Consider the following 27,781-nt stretch of genomic DNA (forward strand, 5'->3'; position numbering starts at 1 on the left):
CTCTGGCAACCTGTTCCAGTGCCCCACCACCCTCATTGTAAAAAATTTCTTTCTTAAATCCAGTCTAAATCTGCCCTCCCTTAGTTTAAAACTATTGCTCCTTGTCCTGTCACAACAGGCCTTGCTAAAAAGGCTGTCCCCATCTTTCCTATAGGCCCCCTTTAAGTACTGGGAGGCTGCTATAAGGTCTCCCCGCAGCCTTCTCTTCCTTCTCTTCTCCAGGCTGAACAACCCCAACTCTCTCAGCCTGTCCTCGTAGGAGAGGTGTTCCATCCCTCTGATCATTTTTGTGGCCCTCCTCTGGACCTGCTCCAACAGCTCCATGTCCTTCTTGTGCCGAGGGCTCCAGAGCTGGATGCAGTGCTCCAGGTGAGGTCTCACCAGAGCAGAGCAGAGGGGCAGAATCACCTCCCTCGACCTGCTAGCCACGCTTCTTTTGATGCAGCCCAGGATACGGTTGGCCTTCTGGGCTGCGAGCGCACATTGTTGGCTCATGTCCAGCTTTTCGTCCATCAGTATCCCCTGCAGGGCTGCTCTAGATCACATCATCCCCCAGCCTGTATTGAAACGGAGGATTGCCCTGACCCAGGTGTAGGACCCTGCACTTGGCCTTGTTGAACCTCATGAGGTTCACACAGGCCCACTTCTCGAGCTTGTCCAGGTCCCTTTGGATGACATCCCGTCCTTCTGGCGTGTCAACTGCACCTTCTAGCGCTGATCATTTTTCCTAATGATTTTGATGCAATTTACTGTGTGGTGATAATTCACTCATCTTTACCTGTCTTATGGTAACATTCAAGACGTTTCTTTTTCCTTAATGGTATGTGGTAAAGGCAAGGTGTGAAAAGAGTCTAACCAAGAGGCATATTGCTGTTCAGTGATTTGTTTCTTCAACAGTATTGGCTTGCGAGTCAAACTTTATGATTCCTGATATCAAGATTATTTGTCTCAGTCTAGATGTAACCATTTCCTTTCAGAGATCTGAAATAATTTTCTTATCAAGCTAAGAAGTTTCATTGGAATGAACACAAATTATTTTTTGTATCTTTGTTAAAGAGATAGAGAAAACGAAGAATTGTTTGCACTAAATGCAGGGATGAGGAATGTTGTGTTGTCCCCACCAGCTACATGGGTAAGGAACTCAATCAACCTGTGGGAGAGTGAGAGGAATTTTTCAAAATAACTATAGGTGTCTACAGTGTGGGCAAACATATCAGAGAAATTCCCCTGGAATCCTTTTCTAGTCAGTGGATAAGTAGTTGATACAGTAGAAGGCAAAGAACACTTGGTCAGATCAGTGACCCTAAGTCCATTGCTAGTTTGGCTGAGATCTCTTCTGACCATAACACTGGTCCTAAACAACATAGTCAGAGACCAGGTGGGAGGAATCCCACCCATACTGTTGGGTTTTTCTTTTGCTTGGAGGGATTTGAACCCTTATTACCTATTTTGCAAGCGGGCACACATGAGCCACCCAGCCAGAGAGTGGTCTAGGACAGCTTTCATATTCATCCATCTTGTATGCAGTCCTTAAACACCCAGATGCCACAGCATCACAGTGGGGATGGGGTGATGTACAATGGCCCACCTGGGTTCCTGCCCCTTCCCACTCTCTCTTCTGTCTATGGCTTCTCCATTTTGCTTACAATGCTTACCTATGAATTGAACAACTCCTCCAGAATAGTCTACTGGGGAATTTAGGGCTCTGTCTGGAGAATATGAGATGTGAGCTGATCCCTGATGAGATCCCTGCTATCACAGGTATTGGGTAAAAAAGATTCTTCCAGTTCTTCTAGTCCCCAAATTGTTTCCCAGCTGGACAAAGCCCGTAAAATTGATGCTGTCTGTGCAAGCAGACTCCAGAGGATTAGGAGGATGACATGAGAGGCTTGAGGCATAGAAAATAAAGTAAGGGACAGGGACATTAGTTGAAACTGAACATTGACCTAGTGGCAGCTTAGATGAAAGTCTAAAACCCCTCAGTGACAGAAGAAAGGAGAAAGAGTAAGATGCTCTCCTTTCCAGAGTCCACGAGGTAAATAATCAATAGCATGATGTTTTGTGATCAAGCTTTTGCCATGTTCTTTAAGGGAGGATCTACAAATGGAATTCATACTAGTATTGCATTACTTCATTAGATATTCTAAGATGGGACTGTTTGCCTTTTTGAATATTTTAGGGCAGTTTGTGCATCTATAAAAGGCTCTTGCCATAAATAATCATCATGGTTTTGGTATTCTTGCCAAAGTTTTCTGTTTTAATCAGAGCTAAGTAGCTTTGGAAATTTTCAGAACTTGATTAGAAAAGTTTCAAGGTGGGGATGTTTGCTTAAAATATACCAGCTCTTTAAAGTAATCTTTTCACACTGTTGACCCCTTTATCAGTTTTTCCACCTAGCTTTTTTTTCTTCTTTTCTTTTTCTTCTTTTTTTTCCATTAGATGGTGCTAATTCCATGAAATCTGAGGTTCTACCTAAGGCCAAGAGTGTGGAAGGAGCAGGGGGTTCTGATCATAGCTGACCTGTGTCTTCTGAGGCTTTGTTACCATCCTGAACTAAATAAAAAAGTAAGTGCTCTTAGGTAAATGGAAGGTAAACAATGTTAAATGGAATGTACATCTCTTTAACTTTCCTTGTCTTCACAAAGTGGTACATAAGTTGAAAGAGTGCAGAGCCTCCCTCCAGAATGAAAATGATGCTTTTTCTAGTCATCTGGCTGCAAATCAATGGTGAGTACTTACAATGAAAGTACAAAAACTCTCTTAAACAAAATAGATTATAAACTGGTGGTTATGCAAAATGAAGGGTCACAGCAATCTAGTAGTAATTCCTTTTTTTAATTTCAAAACCTAAAAGAATTGGACACATCTTGCCCTCATTTACACCTGTGCAAATCCTGTTATATTCAGCAAGGCTTTACAAAGAAGACAAAACTCATCCCTTGCAAATTAAGAAATGAACACATAATGAGAAAGAAATTGGTTGCCTTCCATTTCCCAAGGTATTCATTTTTCACTGATTAAAATTTTCTGAAAAGTCTTGTACTTTATACCTATCCAGGAGTAGAATCTCAACCACAGGCTGCAGGTATGCTGTTACAGCCACCAAAGTCCATTTGGTGGGGTTTAGATGTTTGGTTTGGTACTAGTTGCTTACTGTCCTGGAAGCTGAGAAACATATCAGTGTCCTCAAAGTGCAGAAAGTGTCCAAGGTGATATTTTGGTTCCCATTCTGTGCTGAAATATGAAGATAACTGGATGCAGGTTTATTGTTCCTGGGAGATTTTGGGAGAGTATTTGAGACTGGGACTGTGAAAACTGAGCATCCTAGACGTTTTCAGCAAGATGCTGTGAGACTTCTGTTATTTTAATGTACAGCCAGCTGTGACCAGCCAAAAAATAAGGTGGGATCTCTTAAGTACGCTAAAGCTTTGAGTGGACTACTAAGCACCTCCCCCAGCTCCAATGAAGTGAACAGAAATTACAGATGTGCAGTACCTTATGGATAAGGCCCTACTGGGCAATTTGTGCAGTCACTTATGCCAGTGCAGAATCCCTAAAGAAAATTTAATGCTCTGAATTCACGTTACACTGGTCTAAGGGGCTGATTAACAGTACACAAAGGGCAGTGCTTCAGATACTGACTTAAGGGACCAAAAGCATCACATACACAAAAAACCAAAATAGGCAGCTCATGTGAGCCAGTTGTGATTTTGGAATCACGCAAACAATTAATGTGACTGTGGCATTTTTTTGAATTGTAATTTCCTCTTCACTATTATTACAGCCCTTGAAAAGGGATGACAGTCTACTACCTTCAAAAAAATGTTCTCTCTAAACAGTAATTGCTTATTTGCATTGAATCCTTAACGCTCTGTATCGTATAATTGCCGAAACATACTGAAAAGTTATTGAACATATTCGTGAGCAGATATAATATGACTCTTTTGAAGAAAAATGTATCTCACTACTGTTACTAATTGCATGTTTATTACAGCTTTGCCTGCCAAGATAATGAGGAAAATTGTACACAGGCTACTCTTAAATTACCTATTGGTGAACAATCTTTTTTTTTCTGTCTATCATAATTTTGCCCAAAAGTAGAGTACATTTTACAGTCTCATTCTTCCATCTACATTGTTTTGCTATCGGTTGAAATTTCAAATATTCCATGGGAAAGCTTTTTATTTCTTCTTGTGGGTTTTTTTTTGCTTTTGTGTTTCATTATTGACATTTTTAATATATGCTTACAAAAAAAGCAAAGAAAATACTTTACAGTGAAGAGTAGAATGGCTCATCCACATGCACCATAAACTGACAGCCTCATTGTAGCCAAGTAAACGTTGACAAAATGTCAAACTTGAGATAATATTAATAATAAATTTTTCTATAAATATAGAGCTTAAAAGTAAAATATAATGTACCAGAGTGCTTATTGTCTTTGTTGCACACCTCCATGATGAGAAACTAGCATAACTAACTTCTTATGTTTCAATACAAATATAAGTCCTTAGGCAGGTTTTCAGTGGTGGCTTTAACTGCCTTTTGAAGATTTTTCCTTCCATACCACAATCATCACTTATGCTTTTTTTTTTTCCTTAACTTTTATTCATAAATTTGTAAATTTTTTTAATGGAAAGTGTGTTATAAGTGGTATTTTAAAGCAGATTTCATTTGAATGAAACCGGGAAGTGGTGGTGGTTTCTTCTGTAATTGATCTACCTCAGACTTGTTCTCCTGTAAGGGTCAGAAGAACTGAAATGCTCTTGTTAACACGAAAAAGCTCAGTGTATGGCCTGTGCTTCTGGAGCAGAGGCCTTCATTTTGTCTAATGTTTTCTAGCACAATGGGTCTTGGTCTCTGAGCAGGCCTCTGTGGCACTCAAGCAGTGAATAAAGTTGAAAAGGAGAGGATTTGAATTGGGAATCTAGCCTCAAAATCACCTATAACCCATTTCTCTCCAAGACATTCAGTCCCTTATATTTTGAGTAGTATTTATCTAAAGTATATGCAACCAGTACTCTCTTTATCTTCCTAGAGTGCTTTGTAGAGATTATCTAGCAAATGTTTTTTCTATAAATATTTTGGAAAATAAGGTAAACATTTATAGCATGCTGTTGTATTTTACTATAATTTAATACTTATAATGGTGATAATAAAAAGGATTTAAAACTACCTAAAGACAGTTTAAAATCCACCAGAAGGTTCACCTTCAAATGGCATCAAAATGTGTAACATAAATTTTCAAGATTAATTTGATTAAAATGCAGTCATAAGCAGATATTTTTTCAATATTGAAAATTTTATGGGTGGGTTAGAGAAATAATATTTTAAGCACATTATGTTGTCAAAACTGCTTAAATAATTTTAGTGGACATCTTTAATAGAAAGTTGTACTTTCTATTACTTCGTAAGGTCACTGTTATTACCTTATTGAAAAGTTATTTATCCCTAAGTGTTCAAAACATTGCTGTGTTGGCTACACACATCTCAAATGTTGAGCAATTGCTTTGATTAGTAGTTGTATATTAATAAGAAGTCCCTGAGGTAATTTGGTATCCTGGGGGGATGAATGCTCAGAGAAACAGATTAGATCAGATTAGGAAATCATTCACCTGCCAACTGTTAACACCCAGCAGTTTCTGAGGCTGTGATCTGCAGCTAGCTTGGTGTAAATCAGTTTATTAGCTTGTATGAATGTTGAGAGTCTGTTTTACCACTGTTTCTGGATATTTCCTCTAACAGTGGCGAATTCTGACAAATGTCTCCTTTTCAAATCTTTTTGCCATATTGAGGTAGCTGGGAAAGAATTAGTGAGGGCTGACTAAGGAACCTGCAACAGATGATGAGGTATGTGTATACTGAGTGCTGTAGTTACAGTTTAAGCACAGTGTATTACTTGACTATATGCACACTGTTCTGCAATATAATAATATTTTTAAAACTCTTGATCACTTCCCCTAGAGATCTCTGTGGAAGACAAAGGATGTTACCATACTAACTGATTCTTCAGCATCTGATAGCGTTGAATGTATTAGACTCATAAAGACAGGGAAAAATCTTGGACAAGTATATAGGCCAAAATGTTTGTTCTTAAAATATGAATTTAAAAGCTATGTGGAATTATATAAAAGTTTACTTTACATTATATCTTTGATATGAAACAACTTAGTTATTTTAATACTTACAATAGGAAGACAATTTCATGTCTAACCTAGGTGTTACCTCACCTGATTCTTCTGTTTCTCTTAGAGTTATTAATATAATTATTAGTGCAGATTTTTAGTGTTATTACTTTTTCCTGTAGTTCCTAGATTGTGTCTCTCTTTTCCATGGGAGGATTCTATTTAGCTTGCCCAAAAGGTAGCATTCAAAGACATTCAACAAGCCATCTACAAAACACTGTGTGGGAGGCACAGAAAAACATTTCTTATTCATTTTGAAAATTTACAAGGCTATTATGTGTCCCTAAACTCTTCAGCTATTTTGTATCTTTCTGTGAAATTATATTTTCATGCAGCTGATGCACCAAAGTTGTACCTTAGAAGGGTCCCTTCTTAATGCGCTGAATTTGCAAGTGACTAATTCTTTGAGGAGACGAGAAAGGAGTGGCAACTCTTTTCTCTTGTTGGTTGTGTGAAGTCACAAATTCACAGCAGAGAGAACTTTGCATTGCTCACAGGATCCAGAGTTTATTTTACACTCTAATATGAGACCTGCTGTGACAGTATAGCTGATCCGCTAGGGCGGTGGGGTTCATATTAAACATGAGAATGAAACCAAAGATTTGCAATTACCCATGCCCTAGCAAAGAGTCCAGAAATTATAAATCAGAATATTCATTACAACTGGCATCTGACCCCATTGTCTTCTGATGAGCAGGTTTTCAGTTCCTGTTTCCTTTTAACCTTCTCTAAGAATTTAGATGACCTGTGACTCTATTTTTGGTGTCTGAAAATGAGTCCCATATCTTTTCTTTTTACCCCTAAGTATGAAGACTGGAATTCTAAGGGAATCACATTGTATTTTTCTGCCTATAGAAAAGAGTTTGAATTATTCCGGGGGGGGGGGGGGGGAAGGAAACCCAAGCATGATGAAAAATTAAACCTTCTAAATATAGGGTAGGAAAATGGAATGTTAAAATGCAACCTAGATACATGGCCCTTAATAGCAAAATAATTTAAGATTAGGTTACTAACTCTGTGAACAAGCTATGAAACAAGCACGTTCATGCCGTGTTAAGAGACTTCAGCAGATTGTGCTGTTCAGGGATAAATCTACCTGAAACAACGAGAACTTTACAGGTCTGAGTTCTCACTGTCCACACCAAACTAGCACCCACTGTCAGAAAAAGCCTTGTCTACAGAAAATGGATTTCATATGACCAAATGCTCATTTAGACATAGCGTTTTCTAGTAAGGTTATGTTGGGAGAGTTCAAATAAAGATCTAAGGGCTGCTTTCATTTTGAGATGGGATTATTTCAGCCCAAAATATAAATCTACTTTGTTTCAGGGATCTTTGGTCTTGAGGTAACCACACAATTTCAGTAGCGTTTGTTTTATTTAGTTATTTTTTGGAAGATATCAGGCACTCAATTTCTTCAATTATTCAACTTTGAAACCACCATAGCATTTTTTTGGCCAACAAGGCAGGAGGACTGTTCTGTCTTGTTTGTTTGTTTTAGATTTTTTTTTTAATTTGTAAATGACTTTCATACAAAGTAAACGAGTAAATGCAAAATAATTCTGTGTGCTCAGTGATGGCATTTGAATGAGTTGTCATCATGCAGGAATGAGAGCCGGTCAGTGCTCAAATATAGTAATGAAAAGGACATAGACTGTGAGAGACCGTTAGTAAAGAAACAGTGAGCAGAACTGAAAGCGGTACGCTACTGTATAAATAATGATGTTTCTCACGTCTTGAACACAATATGGCATTCTTGTTATCCCACCTCAGGAAGGAGCTGATAGAATAAAAAAGGTATAGATAAGAGCAGCAGAGATGATCAGAGTTGTGAGAAGAATTGAATAGACTATTACACTTCATCGTGGAAAAGAGGGGTATGACTAAGGGGGGATGTGTTAAGATGTGGTATGTTGAAAGCTGATACGGTGATATGTAAGGAATGGTTATTCACTGACCTTCATAATATAAGAGGCTGGGGGTAACAAATGAAGTTATCAGGCTTGAAATTATCAGCTTTAAAAAAACAAACAAACAACTCAATGTGTAAAGTAAGTTGAAAAGTATGAATGACATGAAAAGGAAATGGCTAAATTAATGGTGAATAGAATCATTGGCTGGAATCAAACATGATGGTCCAGTTACAGCCTCTGGCTCCACAGGTCCCTAAACTATTGTAGATTTGACAAGACCAAAGTAGAGTCTGCCGACGCTTTGCTGAACATGTACTGGTGACCATTTTAGGCATAGGTTAATGGAGCTTTTGGTCTACCTCACTTAGGAAGAAACTTCTTATGTTCTTGTAGGTCTTTAAACGTTATCCCTGTAGGAATTTCCATCTTGTGCCCTTAAATAAAACATCATCTACTGCTAGCTGCTGTCCTTCAAATTGATAATAGGACTGTGGTCATAGCCTTCATTATTCTCTGTGTTATCAGCCGTAGCCCTGACCATTGCCATTTGTATTTTACCTGAGATTGGCTAGGTGGTGGTTGATGTGTACATGTTTCCTTTTCCTTAGACTGACATGTATTTAATTTAGTTCTGGACTTTGTTCAGCTGCTTTGTTTTGCCGAAATGCTCTAGAGGGTGAGCCTACAGCCACAAATCTTTCCAGGTTTGTGTTCAATTTGCAAATCCTATATTTGTAGCAGAAAAAAGCGCTCTCCTGTTCTCAGTGGGAGTGTTTGTCAGACCTTTTTTGGCAACAGCAATAAGTAGTTTATGGTCAATTTCATCTAACACTGGCCTCCCATAAATAAAGATGTGAAACCTTTTACACTCATAGACTAAGGCCAAAGAGGCTTTTTCTTTTTGCACACATCAACACTTATGCATTTCAGACACTAAAAGAAAAAGATTATATTGGTCTCCAGTTCTGACTATGCTGTTAAAAGCCTCCACTCTGACACTAACTTCTTCTGTGGACATGTCCATAGACAATTTACCTCTCTGTTTGTTGTACGTTTGGGCTGTCTGGGAAACTCTTGGAATCTGAGAAGCTGAATGAGATCTTAACTCAAGAGTGTCTTGTTCCTTGAACCTGGGAGTTAACACACCCTTAGTACCGGTTTAGATAGCTAAATGAGGTGCTAAGTTACCAAACTGAATTTACACTCAAAGGAGTCTCTTCATTACTTCCTTATAACTGCTCTTATTGGGAAACGCATGTCCAGCACTGGCTTCCAAATACTGTATATTTTTGTTGAGTTATCTTTTCTCCCTGTTATATTGCTTCTGTTACAGGCAATTCATTTGTTTGTTCTTTGTTTGTTTGTTCATCTACCCGTTAGATTTCTTTCGTACTATATTTTGTTCTCCTTTGTTTTCCACTCTCTTGCTCCCCTGTTTGAGCTACCTAAAATATTTGATTGTGTTCTTCTTTTGCTCCTCCAAATTAGAATCTCATCCAGGTAATATCCCTTAATATCATCAAAAATGGATTGTTTTCTAATAAAACTGTTACCAATGACAGTATAAGCTGCAGTACAAGGAAATAAAGTCTCCCAACCAGCTGGAGTGCTTTTTGGGTTTTGGGTGGGGTTGCTTTTTGTTGGTGGTGGTTTTTTTCCCAAAATTAGGTAGTAGGTCTTTGTAGCCTCATCAAGTGATGGACAATAGTTTGTCAGACATTTCTCCTAGACTTTCCCATTTCAGTAGCAAGAAGAAAATATCCTATACTCTTCCCCATTTACTTTGGGTGCATACATGAGTTCTTGCAAAAAGTGAGTGAGCCTTAATTACTCAGTCAGAGAGCAACTAACTCAATTATTCTAGCCAGTTTCTCTTGAGGAGACCAGTATGGGCATCACAGAATGGAGCTGAATAATTTGGTAGGTATCTGAGTTCTCATTTCTCTTAAAAACATCTTTAGATAAGTTTCTCATTTTTTTCAGTCCGCTGTCCTTCTGTTGAGTTTATACTTCACATGAAACAATGGGCATGAGTTATTTTAACCGTATATTGGGCACTTTCTACCTCAGTGCATTTTTTTCTCACCCATTTTTTGTCCAGTGTATTTCTCCGTAAGTTTAATTGCCTCTGCCTGACCATTCACTCCTATGAACATCTGAATATAACTTAGTTACTATGATATTGAAAGCAACATTGTGTCTTCCACAGCTTGTTTTCTAAAGTAATTTCTTGAGAACTCCAGTTTTGATGTCTATTCCTTGGGTCTCTTCTGAACTCTGTTTGATTGCTTGTGTCATCAAAGGACTGGAAAGGATCTGGAGAGGCCATTCAGTTCATCCTCTTACTCTAAGGCAGAATCAGTTATATGTATGTTAGTCCTGATGTTAGACGTTTCTCTGTTTTGCCCTAAAATGTTTCCTAATGATGGAGACTACATAGCTTCTGCAGACAGCCTCTTGTATTTTGCCATCCTTACCTTTACAAAGTCTTCTCTGCAGCCCAATCTGAAACTCCCATGGGTCACTTTAAGTCTGTTATTTCTGCTTCTAACAATCATGAACATGAGGAATGTATTGTAAAGAAGATGAAGAGAACAAGAGCTTTTAAAATATTTTAACAGCACTATTTAACCACTCGTTCAATCCGTCCTTTTTTTTCCCCCAATGGACTAAAACCAACACTAGTTTCTTTAACCTGACATTAAATTCTTATTCTTATGCCTCTGAGTCTTCTTACTCATCTCCTGACCTTTCCAATTAGTTATACCTTTTATTGAAGTATATTTGTAGACACAATACTTAGAGGCCATTCCAAGGTTGGATAAGACTGGAGGGCTATATTCTGTATCTTGCAGTCTGTATGTCTATTAAAGCCTCCCAGTATGTGAGGTCTTTACACAGTGTTGCAATAGCATGACATTGTTGATGGGTAGGCAATTTGTGATTTTTATAATTCTGTTGTAATAATCTTGTTATAATTCTGTTACAATTGATTTTCACTTGTTCCTGTTGAATTGTAATCTCTCTTTACCCGCAAAATTGCACATCTAATTTGCCAGGATCCATTTGAATTCTGCAGTCTTTGCTGCACGCTGTGTCCCTCCCAGTCTGGTGCCATGAATAGTGTTTAATAAACATATGCTATATTCAGTCATCAAGCTATTATTGAAAGTATAGATTGATACTATAGCTAAGGAGGAGTCTGTAATGATGCCCTCAATTTTAACATTAAGTTGTTGATAACTACTTTGAGAATGATTTTCTAACCAGCTTTGCAGCTTTGGTATATTTCTCTAGACCTTTTAGTACTTCCTGAGTTGGCCAACAAAAATGGCATTTGAGGTAAATCCTTACTAAAGCTAAGATGTATAATAAACCTCTTCATCTATCCACAAAATCTGTTTCTCTGTCAGAGAAGGAAAATAAATTGGTTTGGTCTAATTTGCTTATGGTATATCCACGGCATGTCATTCATGTCCCTATTTTTTTTTTCTTCCAGGTGTTTTTAAATAATGTGTTTGAGTATTTGAATGGAAATTAGAATCATGCTTGACTCGCCCTTTTTTTCCTGTTTGCTTTTCAAGGATATTTACTGTATTTCCCCTCATCTAGTCTTTCTGTACCTCACCCACCCTCCCAGGGATAAGCAATATATTCCACAGGTCATAATTTAATTACATGACAAAGACAAAAAATGCTCGTCTCCTAGGACAACCTGTTCCAGTACTTACTACTCTCATGGTGGAATAGTTTTTGCTGTTGTCCAATCTGAACCTTCCAAGTTGCAATTTATGACTGTTGTCCCTTGTTATGCTGTCTGCCAGTATTGAGTTATTGTTTGTTTATTTAGAGAGTGGTTTTCCTGCTAAGAGGATTTTTATGGATGGAGTTTCTCTGCCTGCCTATGTCTCAGGCTTATAAGTAGAATTTTTTTTCTTGGTTTTCACTGGAAAACACATTTTAAGTGAAAAATACCAATAACCCCCTCAAATATGAAAAGCCATATATTTACCCATTTGATTTTGTCAATAATACCTATAGCAACTGTTACTTGAACTACCAGAGGCATAAGAAATGCATATAATATAATGTCCTGAGTTTATGTAAGCTATTATATTATGAAAGTTGAGCCTGAATTTATTGAGAACTTATTCATAATTTCAAAAGACTGGTTATTTTTTCTGTGACAGTTTTTCTCTGTCTTAATTTCTTTTTGCCAGGAGATTGATCCAAAGACAAATGAGATATTTTTATTTAAGTTGTTTTGGTATTAATTTAATTTTTCACAAAGGATCCACAAATTCTGATAAACTGAATTTATGTTCCTGTGCTATGTTTCTAAGTTCACCAGGCAGAACCACCTGATTGTGATGTTACCCAATTATGTGGGAAGAAAACAGGAGACCAGAAAAATACCTTCCTCCCTTGATCATGACCATACTGGTGCTTCCTGATTCGATCCTGGTATTTTAAAGCATTAAAGTCCTGATTCAGTGAAGTGCTTAAAGTCGTGTATAACTTTAATAATTTGAGTAATTACAATGATGCTCAACACAAGAGGTGAAATTGAATTCATGTCCTGAGAGGTTTGGCTCATTTATACACTACGATTTGTTGTATTCAAACAGAACTAAAATATCAACTCAAGAAAAATCAGTGCTTTGCCTGCATTCCAGCTTCCTCACATCATCAAATGGAAAGCAAATAAACAATTAGATTATAAATTTGAATTTTTCAGATGTGCAAAGTTTAGTGCCAAAAGTGTAGTATTTTTTGAAAACCTGAGATGCTGAAACTGCCCTGGTTTTGAATTAAAGGGAATATTTTTCACAGCTATATCTATTACAATATGAGCAAGTCTTATTTCATGCAACACTAACTTAGAGATGCTTTCCTAAGGAGAACTGATTACAATATTTGTTTTCCTTTAGATAGTCAGTGTCAATAGTAAGTCATGCATAAAGTTTATTAAGACCTGTTAATTTTCTCTTGTTTTTAAGAGCCATAGATTGGTGTATGTACTGTAGATGATTTGTAAAATTTCATGCTGAAAAAATAAAATAAGTGATATGAAAAATCTGAAAAATACCTAGACCTTCTCAGGAATGTTTTGAGTCTTATGAACTGACTTTATAGATAAATTATAAATAACAATTATAGGGATTAAACCATTTGTACATTCTTTCTAGGCTATTTTAACATTCATTACACAAGGTTCAGACTTCAGAAGACTTGTGGGCAGAGAGGTGATACAATAGGTGTAGAGAAGCCTGTAGCCCATATATGTCAGCATTTCTATAGCTCCTTTACCTCATATGTCTGAGCTGATTCTGTTTGCACTATGCAACAGTGCAAGACAGAGAAGAAATGGGCATCATAAGGGGATGGTATCAAGTTTAAAGATGGTGAAAATTCAGGTGATTTTGTCTTCACATAATCTACTTTTTCATAAGTAATTCCTGATTTCACTGGACGTGAAAGCAACGGTATTGAAGTCCTTAGTGAAAAGGCAGTCTGTCTCTCTCTCTCTCTGAATTTTCAGATCCAACAGTTATGGAAAGTATTGGATGTGTTATAAAAACAACTTACCTGTCAGTCATAAACCCCATGTGGCTGCAATGTACTTTTTCATTGCTGTGGTAGTGGTTATAGACAACGGATTGTATTTGCACATTGCACCAGGAATACAGCTATTATTTTTTTTTTCCTTTAATGTCTTGGTAGTGTAATTTAAGTGTACATGAGATGGAATTGCCAAAACTGGGGTAGCTCTGCAAAAATTGGGACTAATCTAAATCCTCTCTAAAATCTGTTTTTCAGTAACAATGTCCAGAAATTACATTGTCACATCTTAGATAAATCAAGCAGCAAAATGAAAAATAGTTTACCTAAAACCTGTGGGAAAACAATAAAGCGAACTTATCAAAATCAAGCTCTTCTAAAATGTAACTGAAAAGCAAAGTTTCTCTTCTGCCTGCAAGATGAAAAGTTTCTGTTGAATTTGCATTTAAAAAACAACAGTAAAATAGTAACGGGGTTTGTAAATCCCCCAGTAAGAAACAAAAATACAGGTATGGATCCTGGGGCTTCCACAAGGAATACACTGCATTTTGAAAAAAAGATTTCCTTCATTGTTCTTATGTTGTCATCCTCTGAAGACGCTTTGCTATTTCTGTTTCAATGGGAACAGTAGTTATAATAGGTCTTTAGCAAACATAAGACTTCTGTCAAGGACTAAGTAGGAGGAAGGAAAAAAGACTACAGATGTAGGTATAGATCTGATTTGTCTACAAATAACTATGATGCCATTTAGGCACTTGATATCTCTGATAGGTATTTGATGAAGGATGGCACACTAAACAATCAGCTCTAATCAAGAGAATTAAAACTAGACATGTTCCTACACATTACAGATGGATGAATAAGAGTCTAAAGGCCATGGGCAAGATCTTCAGCTGCAGCAAATCAATATATTTCCATAACAGACAAGATACAGAAGTATCTTATCTTTTCATAAAATTCTGATTTTGTGAAAGCAGTTAGGCACATGTTTAAGTTATTTTGTAAAACTGGAATGGTACTTAGCTAAAATTAAGGTGGCCTCAACAACCTATGCTGTATTTAGCACATTGAAAGGCCTGCAATAGAACAAAATAGGGATGAGTGGTTTCTTCCTTACTAATATATATGTAGTGCACACATTGTGTGCATAAAAAGAGTATATTTATGTAATATACACATTTTGTATAATATACATACCCTATGTATATTTCAAAGCTTTTTTCTAATCCTGAGGAAAAACTAGAACTTTTTTTTCATAGATTTGACATGTAGCCACATATCTAATGTTTAAAATGTTCTTCCTTTCTGGGGGAAGACGACAAACAAATTCCACCTTATGGTAAAAACAATTTTAAAAAATTTTGCAAATATTGGAATAAGAATTTTCATAATGGTGATAGATGGACATTTTTGTCATCAATTTTTAATAACAGATATGGGCTTTGAAGAGTATCTACAAACTTCCTTTTTATTAAACTAATAAATAAAAAGTTTTGTTCTGAACTCTAGTAAACTAGTTTTAATTATTTTGGCATAAATAGCAGCGTTGTTCGCCAAGGCAAAGTATGTAGAAGCTGTCATTTTTATTTATTTTCATATTTTTCAATATGTTTAGTTAGAAGTTTTTGTGTGGAGCCTCTCATGAACTTTGCTGGGAGAGAGAGAAGCCCTTTTTATCATTTTTGCAGTTGGCTTTCATTTTTCAAGTCTTAGAAATGCCTAACACAAATACTGATATCCAGAGCTAATAAAAAATGTGTTCAAGAATCAAAAAGTTCCATATATATCATTTAGGTTCTTACTTGGTTTTTTTCTGCCTTTTCTATATATCAGGGCCAATGAGGCCCTTTTTAATAGATGTCATTAATCTAAGATACGATAATCTTACTCTGGGTTTCCAGTTTCTGAAGGGCTGGGAATCATGATCTCACATTCTCTCCTGCCTTGATAGCTTTTACCACTGGAAGGCCTAAAAGATCCTATGAAAGTGGTGTGAGCAGGGAAGAGGAGAGCAATGGAGGGATGTTGCCTGTGCTTTCCTTTGCTTGTGAGACTCAGAGCTGTTTAGATAAAAAAAAACAAAAACAAACAAAAAAACCCCATAAAGTTTTGAAGTTTCTTTTAAAGTACTAAATGGCTTTTCACATTTGAAAAGATTGGTACAAGCTTAGTCATTTCTACAGTTAATCAGCTGGCCAGTATATTCCAGTGACTAACAGTTAACTTCTTTTAATGTTGGGAATCTTGATTTCAATGCCGTATCATTCTGATTATTTACATCTTATTTTATTTTCATTCTAATCGAAGTCCTCTGTTTGAACAAAATCTCTTTCTGGAAGTGATTCATTCTTGCTAGATGCTGAAACTTTTTTTCTGTAAGTGGGCATGTGTTTTGTCAGTGCATGTATGTGTTTGTGTATAAAAGCTAAACTCATTCCCTTTAAAGGTGAACCTAGTTTTACAACTTTCTTCTACCAAGTTCTACGACAGAGATTGATTTGAAGAAATCGGTAACCTTACCTTCGATGTTTCCCCTTCCTCTGACCCATATGCAGCTAGTTCTCTTTGAAAGACTTTACTCTCTCGGTATACTTTGCAAAATGATCCTGTTTCTCTCAGTATTTTTATTTAGGGCCACCTCCAGCCCTTTAAAATATCTGTGATCTCTAATCTGCCAGCCCTGATGTTCTTCTCTGGGAGCAAGCTGCACAAAATCTTACACACAGCATAACACATGGCTGTTGTTGATGCTTTTTTGGTTGGCAGGATTGGAGGGGAAGAAGGAAAAAGGATAAATTAGAAGAAAAGTATTTAAAATGCCTATTATCTATTTATATATTTACTCACTGTTGGTACCTGCAATCAGCTGGAGAGGCCTTCCATTGGGATAGCTGATATTCCTGGAGGAACTGAAGTCAACAGTAAATTTTTGATGACTTAGCAATTTAAGTGCCATTTCTTGATGCCCTTAACCTTGAGTTGTCCAGAGGGATGCTGATGAAATTCATTCTAAGTGCTGAATGTTGTCATTATTAAACATTTTTATTACAGCCAAAGCTTTAGTGCACTGACTTCACAAATTAGCAGCATTTTGGCCTTTCTTCTGTAGATGTTGAGGCCAAGAGACTCTCAGACCAAGGATCTTGAAGCAAGCTGCAGACCAATACTTTGTAAGTCCTTTGCTTTCCCCATCCCTGTCACTACCTCTGCCACACTGGCACAAAGCCCAGGCTAATACCCTCTGTGGGCTTTTCAGTCTAGTCTTGCGTTCTGCTCTACTAGTAAGACATACTTCATTAGTTTAAAACCAACATACTTTCTCCAAGTCTGATGTCTTGAATACTGCTAGCCTTTAACTTTCAATCAGTTATGCAAATATTGACCCTAATAACTTGTTGGGGTTTAAAACAATTTGTCTTAGCTAAAGCTGTCTTCTGAAAGAGCTGTCTTCTTTCATACAGAGTTAAAAAGAAATGGAGGATCCAGGTCTTCTTTTGCTACTTTTTATTATACTCTTTTTTTTTTTCCCCTTTTTTTTGTTTTTATTTCAATTTGGTTTTAAGTTCCAGCTCTTGACTTTGGTTTTCCTTTTTCCTGCTAGATTAAACAGTTTTGTTCAACCCATTTTTCCCTCTATTTAAGATATTTGTACACTGTAATCAAACTGCCTTTCAGTCTTCTTTCTGGTAAGTTAACAAACTGAGATCTTTATGTTTCTCAATGTAAGGCACTTTCTCCAAACCTAAACTAATTTGTCTGGCTTCTTTTTGCAAGTCCTTCAATTTGTCAACCACTTTTAAGAAATGAGAATGCCAGAGCCATTTGGAGCACTCTTGTATAGGTTTCACAAATGTAATATACAAAGGTAAAATTATTTTCTGGGTCCTACTCACTACCCCTTTGTTTTCTAAAAGACCAACAACCTGGAACTCATTTCTACAGTGTTATATAATTACATTTAGAAAGATAGATTTTTATTTATGTAAAATGCTCTTTCAAGGCGATAAAAACTCCATAAGCTCCCATCAAGTTCAGCAACTATATTCAGCCAAAAGGAGTAAAATGTTTAAGACTACACATTTCATTTTAAGTATTTTTTTTTACAAAAAAATGTTTTGATTTCTCATTAGAAAACTGACCTGAGTTTTAAAATAGGGGTAGAAAGGATTTTTTAAAATTTTTTCAGTAGATCCATTTTTTTTTCTTTTAATGACACACACATTTTTTGGCCAACACCTGCACAAAACCAAAACAATTTACAGCTGTTCCAGCCTAAATTAAGTAGGTGAGATGTGGATATAGTCTGAAACTAAGCTGCACACAGACTCCTACAGTATTGGAGCAGGTTGGAGTAGAGTAACTTTGTACCATATTAGAACCATTGACGACCTCAATGCTTGATGAAGGACTAAATAGAAAAATAGCACCAAATTCTTGTTGGAGCACCTGTAAGTGGCTAAATTATAATATTCAGGCAAATATTTCAACTTTTTACAAGGACTAAACAGACAAAATACTCTCAAAACACTTTTAAGTAAAGCATAGCAAAAACATTCAGGAAGCAATCCAACTTTTAGATTTGTGGTTATCTGTTCCTCTCTGTTATGGAGATGAGAGGCTAAAAACCAGCAGGTCAAATCCCTACTTGCGTTGACTTTAGTAGGAGGAGATTAGACTTTATAATCGCACTCCTAGGGGTAGGGAATGCAATAGCAGCATTGCTATTGCAGGCAGTGGAGGAATTAAGAACTTGAATAGTGGAGGTTGAATTCCTTTGCTTTGGCAAGGTAGGTACAAGCATTAAGTAGGTGATTAGCAGATGAAATAAGCGTTTTGAATTTTATTATAGATCTTTATCTACCATTCTTGTGATACTTGTAGCAGAAAATTGTAGGCAAGATGGAGAAAGAAAAAGACACCTTCAAAGTCTTGACTTCCTTTCCTATCCTCCTTCTCTGTACCACCTCATTTCAGCTTGGAGGGATTTTTTCCTTTTCACTATGTGTCACATTGCATGATGGTTAGCTTTCAGGACTAGGACAGGCTTGCAGAGAGGGTAAAATGTTTTTTATATTAAAAAATGTTTACTTAGTGCTGCATATGTCTTTTTCCCTACTGCAAATCCTTACACACATGAACACACTGCTTTCTTTATTAATGGCTTCCAAACTGAGCCCATCCTTTGAGAGGTGATTTTACTGTCAGGTGACCTCACTGAAGACCATGCTCCTCTGGACGAAAGCAAAGCAGGTAAAAAACAGCCTTTGATTTTAGATGTCTTAAGAGTCCTCTTTTCTAATGCAGCTTATATGTGCCAGTAGACACATCGTGACATGCAGCTGTGTGACAGCCTGCAACAAAATACACTGGATACAGGTGACGCTCAGCTTTCTAGCTCTGAGGAGGGAGTGGACTCAGCAGAGTTGAAGAGTCATGCAAGTCTCACAGGTAATGAGGAACAGTCAACAGATGTGTACTTTGTACTGATTCAAGGCCATGGGGACTTTCCTCTCTTGAGTTTCAATCCCTTTGCTCTTGGGTGTAATGTTCATTTGATTTGCTTGACTATGCCTTTGAATCCAGTAACAAAATCTATAAGCCCAGAATCTACAGCTTTCCACTAGTTAATTAATACACAAAAATATTCAGTTTATTGGAACAGTTCTAAAATCCCTGGAAAATGTTGTCTGTTTCCTCCATACTCAATAAAGTATTTCAGAGCATAGATTAAAACCTGCTGAAGAAATATAGCCACTGACCTGGCAATGCAAGCATTCTAGGAAGATCCCCCAAAATGCTGGAACAAATGCAAGGTTATAGGACATCATAAGATAAGGTCAACAGTATAGATAAAGGTTATTATTTAAGCTTAACAAGCAAATTCAACACTACTTTATGTTAACTGATTAACAGTAATATAATGATGAATTCAGTAAGATGTGTTGTAATACGCTATTTAAAATGAAAATGGTCTGGGTCTATTATGAGCTAATTTATTATATTCATAGGGAAACTGCTGTAAAATTAATGTTGTGTCGTGCTTTAATATTATCATCAAGGAATATTAGTTTTAATGAACAAAGCTAATGAAAGAAAGGGGGGAAAAGCAGGAGAAAATAAAATAATTAAGCCACTGAGTTTTGAAATTTATCACGTTTTAGTGTTCTGTGAATGAATAAATAGGTGGTAGAGTTGATTACTGCACTGCTGTGTGAGCTAAAGTCACAACAGAAATGAAGGCTGAATTAAGAAATTCTGCAAACTTCTCCTGAAGCCTCAGAGAGGCAGCTGCCGGAAAAGGCAGGTTAGCAGAGCTACCTGCATCTTCCTGGACTTCGTCCTCCCTGAGCTAACTGGTAGGTGATATTTGCCCAGAGGGAGGATCTCAGCTAAGACAGCAGCCTGTGCCCCTGGAGACCAGCCTTCACCGCGAAAGTAGGATACTGTAAGTTGTTATCAATCAAATATATAGTCAGGTGCAGCCACTCATCTATATAGTTACCACTTTTAATACACAGGCAGTTACCCAGCATCATCTTGCAGACAAACTGTTAACTTTAGAGGCAGAAGGGCCCATCACAGGGTTTGTCCTTTTGACTTCTGGAGGCATCTTTGAGTGTTCTGAACCTGAGTGATGTACTCAACATCAGGAAGAAAAACCTGTGGTAGGTCAAAGAATAGGAAACCAGCTGTCCAGGTAGGCTCTAAAAGTAACTAGGCTTTCTTTCTTTCCTCACCTAAGAAAAGCACAAAAAGGAAAGCAGGAGAGCATCCCCATGCAATTCCTATGTTAAGGGGTAATAAATTGTTCCCTTCCTCACCCCAGCAGAATTTTCTATTGCTAAGCCTGACATCTGGAGTGCTGTATATTGCCGAAAGGGAGCTCAGAGGTAGAAGGATGCTTTCAACCCAAATCAAGGTGTGTGAATGTTATTAGGTCTAATTATAAACAGACTTTTATCTCGTCCTCCAATCAATTAACAGTTGATATTTGGTAGGCTGTAAATGCCATGAAGCAGTGCAGTTGTTAGCTACACTCAGCTGCACTTAGTTGTTGGTACACCAAGGGCTGATTTTCCTCAAATGATCCTTTTTGCACAGAGAGGTTCCTTTTCCTGTTGTGCCATGTTATTTCTGCTCTGAAAGAGAGATTCAGATCCTTTGCTGATAAAGTGCTATAGCTACCCTGAAGTTAACGGAGCTATGCTGAGCCACATCAGTTGGATATTTGGCCAGTAGGAAATTTGTTATTCCAAAGCTCAGTAGAACAGAAAGATAAACTGGAAAAGAACATCCAGGAAAGGAGTGTTTGAAAAGAACAGTTTTAATAATTTGATTTTATAATTTGCTCTGTGATACCAATCATCAACCTATTTAATAAAGCAAAAGGTCTCTCTCAAGTATATCTTTCCTTTTTCCCCATAACATTATCTTTGCCTGATCAAATGTGTCTTAAGTCCCTCTCTGAACAAAAGTTGCACACTTTGAAACTCACTTCTTAATGCAAATCAGCTTGCTTGTTTTCAGCTTCATAATCTTTTCCACGGCAACAGCCTATCAGGATGTCACAGATAGAAAATGATGACTTTTGATGAGTAATAAGCAGCAGGGGCAAATGAATCCTTCAGGAAGGAGAGAGAAAAAAATCCTCTTTAGATTAGATCTAACAAAAAGAGCCGAATTCACCAAGCATGTAATTTAAACCCAGTGATGATATTTGCAAAGTTTATTTGGTCTTAAACTCCCTGTAAGTACTCTCTGTGCATGATGCAGCATAACTTGCTGGTCTGCCGTGTCCCCATCAGCACAGCAGCTGACAGAGTCCTGGAATTTGTCCCAAAAGAACATGAAAGTCTGGCAAAACATTCTTGATGAATGAAACCAATGAAACGAGAGAGAAACATTTTTAATGGGGGAATTAGGTGGAGTTTAATGTCCATGCACCATGCTGAAGGTTTTTACTTGGTAGCGCCTATGTATAGCAAGCTTTTGTCTCTTCTGTCAGAACTGTCTGCCACCTACTGCTTATTCAGAGGGTGTTTTCATAGTTAATAGCAGCATAACTAACAACTAAAAGATATTTCTTGCTGCAGGGATTTTGCATCTCTGGGAGAACATTCGAGTGACTTAGAGATTTGTTTTGCTGTTGGTTAGGGCTTATATTTTTTAAAAGACTTAATACCGAAATATTTGGGAACTAGAGTCTTCAGCCCTCCCTGAGGCAATTAGTGTTAATGATTAGGCTGGGCTCCCTCCAGCCAGGGACACTTCAGTGATTTTTAAAATTAATATGTTGCTGCTGTTAAAATCTGAGTGTTCATTTGCCTTAGGGATGTACAGAATGTAGCATACTCCCAGAGATCCTACCAGAGACGGAGAGATGTATATGTTTTTAGCAGAATCCATTCTGGTTTTAGGTCTTCGAAGAACTTTGCATACTTGACTGTAGCATTAGTCACAGCAGCCCATAAAAGGCACCAAATAAGCATGCAGCTTCAAAAGGAAGCAGGGTAAATGTAGAACTTAAATTCAACCTTCCCCTCTTGCACTCCCTGATTATTTCTCCCTAGCAAGGAGCAACCCGTGGTTTATTAAGGAGGTGATCTAGTTCAATGAAACTTCATACAGGTTACTGTTGAGTGGATCCTTATGATGGAATAAGCATGATTCTTTTTTTTCCCCCCTCACTATTTCAGCTTTCCATGTTGCCTTTCCCACACATATATTAGCCTCAGGAAGAATTACAGAATCACAGAATCATATAGGTTGGAAAAGACCTATAAGATCATCGAGTTCAACCGTAAACCTAACACTAGCAAGACCACCACTGTACCACGTCCCTAAACTGGGACATGGGAATTGAAGCCTGTTTTATTTTCTCTGGCAATCTAAAGCAGCTACGTTAGTGACAGTCCCCATTAGTGTCCTTTTGCCTTCGGGAATCATTATTATCTCTCTTGGGCAGCTGAATGTTAATTCTTCTGTATGTGTTTATGCACCCAGTGATGTATAGTATGTTACTTCAGGTATCATTTAAAAGCCTTATTCCTCTGATAGCTGCAAATGGACCGGGTCCACAGGTGACCAAGGGCCGGTAGGGGAGGAAGGGAAGCAATCTTGTCTTTGAACATCAGTATGCAGTTTTTGGTGTCACTTGGCAGAGGCTAGAGTGTCTGTGCCTTTCAAAGCAGAAATCTAGCTTGACTTCACTCTGGCATCTCTGCTGGAGTAAGCATGCCATGCTGGACTGCCTGCTGTTTTGACATACTTCACTGCTCACATTTTTTTATAACAGTTTTACCTCATGGAGGTTGGGAGAGAGACATTATCCATTTATAAGCTGCTGATTTAAGCAGAGTCAGTGGAATATGGTGATACTGGATGGAAAAACTAATGCAGTTATGAGTGATGTCTTTGGAGAGTGAGGTGCTTAGGTTATCAATGTACTGTAAAAACAATATGAAATGATGTGTTTTAGTCATAATGGCATTGAATAAGGAAGGCTTCATTAGAAAGGAGTCAAAAATCAGACATGACTGTATGCGTTGCTGGATGAGTTTTGGAAAAATGGATAATGCAAAAATAATAATCTCTCCCTGGCTTGCATTTTATACTAAGATACTCCCTAGGATTTCCTTTCCAAATAGCTGCACAATCAAAAGAAGCCATTGTCCACAGGGTCAGGTCCAGCTTCTGTGACCCTTCTTTGCCTTAGTCCTGTGAGACATTAGCAGCACTGCTCGTGTGCCAACTGAGCCGTCTCACTCTCTCCTTTGCGTTAAAAAGTTCTGGGCTAGTTAAAACAGTTTCAGGTAGTAGGTCATGGCTTTTGCCTACTGAACAGGGTTATCGGTGGGACTTGGTAGCCTGCCATGAGTATCGTGAGGGGGATACAGATGGGGGAGCCCTTTAGCAAGCACAGGTGAAGACTGGAGAATCAGTTTGTCCATGGCCTCCACAGAAGTGAGAGGAACGCAATTTCTGAGCTCATGAACCTGAAAAGGAGAACCTGGAGGAGGAAGTGCTTTTTAGTGTACAGTAAATACATTTTTGTCCTCCCCCATATATAGAATAAAACTAATAACCACCCCATCTCTGTGAGGTTTAGGTAACTGAGGAGATTTAATAGAACCTCAAATCAGAGGCTTATTTTTTCTCTCCTCCTTTCTGTGTCCTCCAATCTTTTAATCTGCAGTTTATGCCAAAATTGTGCCAGTTTACACCAGGTGAAGGTTTGACTCTGAAGTAGATCATGGAAACAATCACAGTACAGGAGCTCCTAAGAGTCTGTTACATGTTTTGAGTTTCACAAAGAATGCCCCCTTTCCCTGGTGTCCATGTTCAGGTGAAACTGAACAGGCACATGCAGAGGCCTCTGGGGGGCCAATCCAAATTCATCTAAATGTAATGGGAGATTCATCATTAACTCATGTGGACACCAGATAAAAGCAAGGAGAGCATATACAAGTCAGCAACATTGCTTGTGGAAGTGGGCAGGTAAAATCTAGAACGACTTCTCAGAAATTAGCCTGGGTTTTAAAATGGGCTTAAAAATAAACATAAATAAGGGTGTCTAGTCACCACATTTTATTCTTTTTTAGCCATTTTAAGATTTTAATGGCAGAGCTGTAAGTGCTAGTAAATCCTATATGATGTTAGAGTGAGAACGAAGTCTCCTTCATTGGATTCTGTAGGATTTTTCTAGTCAGTTACAGAAACAATTTACCTTAATATACGAAGAAAATTGGCAAGTTATATTTTAGTACACAATTTTAGGGATCAATTCCAATATATTCACTCCAAATGTCAATTTTAACAGAGTGAGATGATACTCAATGCAAGATACTATTTGCATGTATAATGGCCTTGGACATATTGGTTCTAATGTTTTCTATCAATTTGAAAGATCAGGATTTGGCTTCATCTAATTCATCTACACAAATAATAGGATTTAGGCTTGAGGGAAAAGTTGAGAATTTAGTAGACTGCCTCTTTAGACTGTTATGCTGTAGGTAGTTTAGAAACAATGATTTTATTTTTTTCCTAGCTGCAGAATAATGTAAACAATCAGTTTATGTCATGTAAATAATCAGTTTATACTCTCCTTTTAATTGCTATTTAAATGTAATTGAAGACCACGGTTCTTTCCCTTAAATCAGTCCAGAAGTGGCCTGGATCCTGTGTGTTTCTAACACTGTGACAGAGTTAGTAACATTTTCTAAGACTTTGAAAAGGATGTAGCAAGTTTCATATTTCACTTGTTTGTACACAGCAAGATGAATGATGCATCAGTGCTAGCAAAATTGTTAATATGCAGTGTGTTAGTATTTGTTTATCCAAATAAAATGAATGACTTGAAATCAGGTAAACAAATTGCTTTTAATTTTTTTTTTCAGAACTAGTAACACATCATTCTTGTTGCCAACCATTTGGAAACTTGAAATACATGTTGAGTGAAAATATGACTATTTAAGAACATTGGGAATTACAAATAGATGATATGGTTAATACAGCTATCTGTTTTAACTAAGCTGCATACTTCAATTATTTTGAAGTTCTAAACTATATAAAGTTCGGTTTAAGGCAGAGCAACTGTTGGAATGAATACATTTACTTTAAATAGGCGCTCAGTAAATGTTAATGAAAACAGTGAAACTTGAAATAAGGCTGGCACAGGCAAGAGTTAATGCACAGAACTGTATTTTTGGATAAATTTTGTTTAAAGCATGCATGGTTCGATTCCTTTCTATTTATTCTAACACTCAAACCAAGTGAAACTCCAGGGAATTATTAGAGAGACAAATTAAAACAACAGATGGACTTGCAGTTGTGTGCATAAGGACACCTTTTCAAAAAGCCTCCTGACAATTTCAGATATTCCAAGTTATTCTATTTAATTTCAAGTGAAGAATCTTTCTTTTTCTGCAGAGCTGTCAATCTCAGCAAGCCCATAAGAAGATGATTTAAAAACATCATGAAATATATTTTTCCACTTGTCTTTTTTGAAGTACATTGACAATCAGCTTATAAAGTAGGTAGAAAAATGCATTCCATTTTTTAACGGATGCAAAACATGAACATTCAGATCTTTCAAACTGAGTAGACTGCAATGCTTATACAGAAATTATTTCTTTGCAGTCAAGTACATTGACATGGTCTTTGAAGACAAAATATCAAATTTTCCAGTGGTCTGTCTACTCTTAGAACTAGAAGAAGTTTTTTGGAGAGTGGGTGTTACTCAATCAGATCAAACCTACCTGAATGTCTGTAACCCAGGCAGCTGGTATAGTATTGGATTTGCACCCTGATTGCAGTGTCGAAAGATAATGAAATAATTTGTGAATTGCAGGGAAAAAGAACTGTTATTGCTATGCCCTTTGATTGTTTGGCCTTCTGCCACTTGTTTCAGCTGTCACTATTAATCATGAGAGAAGAACAGAGAAGAGCAGCAAACAAAATCTTTACCAGCTCCTCCTCAGTAACATGATTTAAAGGGATGTACATGCAAGTTTTGAAGCTTTGAGACAGAGCTGTTTAACTATTATGCAGCTTGTACAAAATAAATGAATTGGAACCACAAGTGCCACAGAATAGCTGTCCATAGCAGGAGAATATGTTTGGCCACCTCAGTGATGGGCACAGTACAAGGATTTAGACAAACAGGTAAGCAGTACTAACTAGTACGTGAAAATGGCAAAGGGCACTTCACAGCAGGCACAGAGCTCCCATATGAATTGGCTGGATGGGAGCTAGTCAGTGTCTGGAAAATATATTGTTGCAAGAGTCATTGTCCATGCTAAAATGTCCCTCTTTGTTAAAATGTCCCTCTTTGCTAACAAGGCTATGTCACAGCTGGACTGAAGCTGGCTGCATTGCATTGTCAGGGATCATGAAGCAGTGCTTTCAGATTTGTCTGGGCGTCTTCTTGCATCTCTGCCCACAGGTAAATACTAGTACTACACACTGAGGATTTCCTTAATTAGCCCTTTAAACAGGGGTGGACTTCACACAAAGTATACCCATTTCTTCAGGTAGGTCTTCAATTTACATATGGATAAATATACGTATGCTGACCTTTATGTTCATGAGTAAATCCAGCAAACGTAACAGGCTGGCTTTCCTGGTTTTTAGTAAACTTCTGGGATGGAAGTTCACAACTTTGTAATTGGGATTGTGGCAGTGGGAATTCAGGTAAATTGGGTCTCTATGAGTAGAAATGAGGTCCCCTCCTTTGAGCTTACCCAGAGCCACACTGAGAAGCTGGTTCTGGTTCATTAAGAAATACCACTGCTTCCCTAAGAAGTTTCTATGAAGGCAACAGGTCCCAGGGCTGTGGAATCACTGGGGGCATGAGATTGGGGGAAGGAAACAATTTTCTTTTCATCTTTTATTTCATCTTATTTTGCAGTAATGCCTTGTATTCAAATGTGAAGCATGAGTTTGAAAAAGGTTATCTATTAATCAAAATTGTCTTATTAAAACTTACTTGGGTCTAAGTTTGCTTTATAAGCATCCCATTTAAAGCGCTACATTTGGTTACTGAAATCAGTGTAACGGTGTGCTTCCCCTGCCCCCGACCTTTATCTCCTGCAACCCTGCTTAGGTGATAACCACCAGTAGTGATTGTAATGGATGCATCTGGTCACGATGGCTGCATCGGCTCAAAGTGAATTCATGAGACAGGTAACAACACAATAGCCTAGGGCTATTGTGCAATGTGCCCACCGAAGAAACTAAAACCTGTGGTCGGCATGCAAATATGACTATGGGTCAATCATCTTATCCCCATAAATAGTGAGCAGCCTGAGAGCCCTTTGAGCTCTCCTGCACAGCAGCGGGCTGCACGCCAGGATCTCCCCTTGAGCAGGGACGCCTCTCAAGGTTACTCCTCGAGGTTAAGAGATTTCTTACCGCAACAGATCCTCAGTAAGCGACTAATAGCATGCTAAACTTTGAAATCTTAGCTAAGTTATATAAAGGATTGGTTGCGCACACATATTATCCTTTAGATATAAACCGTTGACCAAGTCTGGGACTAGGACTGGATCTAGCCGCACCTAGACTCCTCTCTGAGAAGGAGTTTAGAAAGCAAGGGGATCCTTCCGAACCTCATGACTCAACGGG

This window comes from Ciconia boyciana, chromosome 2 (assembly GCF_034638445.1).
Source record: "Ciconia boyciana chromosome 2, ASM3463844v1, whole genome shotgun sequence".
NCBI lineage: Eukaryota > Metazoa > Chordata > Aves > Ciconiiformes > Ciconiidae > Ciconia > Ciconia boyciana.